Source organism: Solanum pennellii, chromosome 11 (assembly GCF_001406875.1).
Source record: "Solanum pennellii chromosome 11, SPENNV200".
Taxonomy (NCBI): Eukaryota; Viridiplantae; Streptophyta; class Magnoliopsida; order Solanales; family Solanaceae; genus Solanum; species Solanum pennellii.
In genome coordinates, this window is record NC_028647.1 from 6,430,867 (window position 1) to 6,434,996 (window position 4,130).

A 4,130-nucleotide genomic window follows, 5' to 3' on the forward strand; every position below is an offset into this window, starting at 1 on the left:
TTGTGTTTAGGGTTTAAGATTTGAGGTTTAATATCAATTGTTTAGTGTTTAATGTTTGGGTTTTGGTATTTTATGCTAGGGGTTTAGGGTTTATGGTAGGATTAGGGTTAGGCTTAATGTAAGGATTAGGTTTTTTGTTTAGGTTGTTATTCAGTTTTTAAGGTTTAGGGTTAAGGATTTGAGTTTTAATATCAATGGTTTAGTGTTTAATGTTACGGTTTTGGTATTGTAGGATTTGGGCTTAGTGTTTAGGATTTAATATTAGGGTTATGTATAAGGTTAGGGTTAGGGTTCGTGTTAGGGTTAGGATTTAGTTTTTTTTTTGTTTTAGGTTTTGAGGTTAAAGATTTTTTCTTTAAAATTTATATTTTAGTGTTTAATTTTTGGGATTTTGGGCTTGGGGCTTCGGGATAATGGTTTAGGGTTAGGGTCAGGGTTAGGGTTAAGATTAGGGTTAGGGTTTGGGGTAGGGTTAGGGTTTAGGTTTTTTAGGTATTCATATATTAGACTTACAGACTTTTTTGGAATTAGGGTTTAGGGTTTAGGGTTTGAATTATTTTTAGGGTATAGGTTTTTTTAGGTTTAGTGTTAGGATTAGGGTTAGGGTATAGTTTTTTTTTAAATTTATTTTGGGGCTTTTTTTTCTTTGGACATAGGGTTTAAGGTTTAGGTTAGTGTTAGAATTTGGGTTACGGTGTAGGTTTTCTTTTAGATTTTATAATCGAGGGTTAAGTATTTGAGGTTTTAAATCTATCATTAACTGTTTAATTTTAGGGTTTTGTATTTTGGGCTTTGGATTTTGGATTTATGGTTTAGAGTTAGGGTTTTGGGATTTTTTAGATTTTTTGATCTAGGGTTAAGGATTTGAGGTTTAATATCCATGGTTTAGTGTTTAATGTTTTGACATTGATATTTTTTCTTAGGCCTTAGGATTTATGGTAGGGTTAGGGTTAGGGTTAATGTTAGGGTTAGGGTTAGGTTTTAGGTTGTTTTTTATGTTTTAGGGGTTAGGGTTAAGGATTTGAGTTGTAATATAGTGTTTAATGTTAGGGTTTTGACATTTTAGGCTTTGGGTTTAGGGTTTAGGGTTCGGGTTAAGGATAGGGTTAGGGTAAGGGATAGGGATAGATTAGAGTTAGTGTTTAGGGTTGTTTTTAGGTTTTGGGGTTTATGATTTTTTGTTTAAAATATATGGTTTAGTGTTTAATGTTTGGGTTGGGCTTGGGGTTTTAAATTAATAGTTTAGAGATTTGGTTAGGGTTAGGGTTAGGGATTAGTTTTTTTTTAGTTTGTGGGGTTTGTGGTTTAGGATTTGTGGTTTCAAATCTATGGTTTATTGTTTAATGTTTGGATTTTTGTATTTTAGACTTAGTGTATTTTTTAACTTAGGGTTGAAGGGTTAGGGTTAGGGTTAGGATTGGGGTTAGGATGTAGGTTTCTTTTTAGGTTTTATGGTTCAGGGTTCAATATTTGAGGTTTAAAATCTATGGTTTAGTATTTAATGTTTGGGTATTGGTATTCTTGACTTAGTGTTTCTGGTTTATGGTTTAGGGTTAGGGTTAAGGTTAGGGTTTGGGTTAGGGTTAGGGTTTTGGGTTTAGGATTTAGGATTTGAGGTTTAATATCAATGGTTTAGTGTTTAATATTTGGATTTTGGTATTTTGGGATTGCTTTTTAGGGTTTATAGTCGGGTTAGTGTTACGGTTAATATTAGGGTTAGGGTTCTTTTTAGGTTTGTTTTTTAGGTATTAAGGTTTTGGGTTAAGGATTTTAGTTGTAATATTTATGGTTTATTATTTAATATTCGGGATTTGGTTTTTTAGTCTGTGGATTTAGGGTTTAGGGTTTAGAATTATGGTAGAGGATATTATTAGGGTTAGGGTTTAAGGTTTTTTTTAGGTTTTAGGTTTTGGAGTGTAGGATTTTTTATTTAAATTCTATGGTTTAGTATTTAATTTTTTTTTTGTAAACGACCCTTGTGGTGGGTCAGTGGCTGAGCAACACCCGCAGGCCTTATAATTTATTATATTCAAAAATATACATGGAGGGGGACATAAACCTTACTTCCTATCCTATGGTGGGTATATAGTTGATTTACCTACTAAGGTTTATCAAGTCAACCCCATACATTGTGTTGTAATCTAATAAAACTAAGCACCTAGAGAGGACTCCTCTCATAATACAAAGTTCTAAGAATACATGAATAAGGGAGACTCTCCCTTTACAAGAAAAGTTAATTTAAAAAGATAACCTATTCAACTACCTATAATTGAACAGATTTTCAATCCATCCTTGCCATTATTCCATTGTTATCTTATTGAATACTATGGTGGTTTCTTAATTCTCTTAAACTTTCTGCTTCTAAATAATTGCATTCCCATTTTCTCCAATATGTAACTTCCTCTAATTGCTCCAACTAATTGTTGAGAAGTGTAGAAATGTTGTATAATATCCAGCTTGTCACTCCATTTAGCTTGAAGATCAGCAGTGCCATTTGCTTCCCTATAGACATGCTTACACTGAAAGTATTCCATCTTGTTACTGAGTCTCTTGAATTTGTTGGACTGCTTGTTGACATCTCCAAGGTATACGTTAGTTATCCATTTACTCAATAATTCGGAATCTACTTCCAAAATAATCTTTTTGCAACCATGTTGATCACACCAGTTGAGTCCATACAAGGAAGCTTTGATCTATGCAAAATTGTTAGTTCCAAAACCAAAAGGAATTTCAAAAGCATAAACCAATTTACCTTGATGATCCTTTAAAATTCCCCGTGCACCTATTTGGCCTGAGTTGTGTATTGCACTTCCATCAGTGTTTAGTTTGTATATGCCTATTGCTGGTTTTTCCCAACTAACGTTGGTTACCTTAAGCTGTTGTTGACAGTGATCAGCAATGCTGATCAATCTGTCCCAGCTAGGCTGCCATGGTATGTTAGGAAAAGCTACATGTATAACCTGCATGATATCTTTTAAAATAGCATATTCCACTCTTTGGATACTTGATTGTTTGCCCCCATATTTAACAGAACACATATTTTTCCACAAATTCCAACAATTAAAGTTAGGTAAAATGTGAAAAATTAATTTTTGTACCTCATTATGTACTGGCAGACTTCTCTAGTGAAGTAATAGACATCTCAGATTTGTGTTTCAAGTTCCTGCTCCAACTCTTGCTGCATAAAGTTTCCAAATATATTTAGCAAAGTTTCCTGTAATTAATATATGATTGATATCATCTTTTCCTTTTCTATAACAGCAATAACAGTCAGCCTCCTATTTTCCAAATTTCAGCATACTTTCATTTGTTGGTAACTTGCCCCTCAAAGCTCTCCAAATAAAGAAAGAGACTTTTAAAGGAACATTCTTATGCCATACACAATTATTAATAGGGTCAGTAACTTTTTTCTTTCTAATAACTTCCCATACAGATGATATTGTAAACTGACCCTTATCCTCAGGCATCCAATTTGCAGAGTCTAAAATTCCTTCATTATATTGGATCTTGAAGTTAAGAATAATAGGTACCAACAGTGGAGGTACATGTTGCCTTATGGCCCTCTCATTCCATTTCCTAGATTCAATAAAATCAGCAACATGAATATTGTTTAAACTAGAAACCTTGTCACAATAATTAGCTAAAGCTCCATCTCCCAACCAATTATCCCACCACAAACTACAGTTCCCTGAATGAATCTTCCAATTAATATGACTTTACACTTCTTGTCTGTTTCTAGTAAGATACCTCCAAACCAGTGAGTCCCCTGTATCATATTTCTTTGCCACTATATTAGTTCTTTGACAATACTTTGCTTTTAAAAATTGACTCCACAAAGACTTTTTAGTTCTAAACTCCCACCATTGTTTATATTGAAAGGATATACTCACATCCTCTAACAATCTTACACCTATGCCTCCCTCCTTAATTGGATAAGCTAAGCTTTCCCAAGATGCCCAATGATAATTCTTCCTTTATTTATCACTGCCCCAGAAAAACTCAGCAATGATTCTTTTAATATATTTGAGGGTAGTCTTAAATGGAGATATGGCTGTCAAAGTGTGAATAGGAATTGACTGCAATACATGCTTCACAAGAGTAATTGTTTTCTCCAAAATTTAAGATCTTTG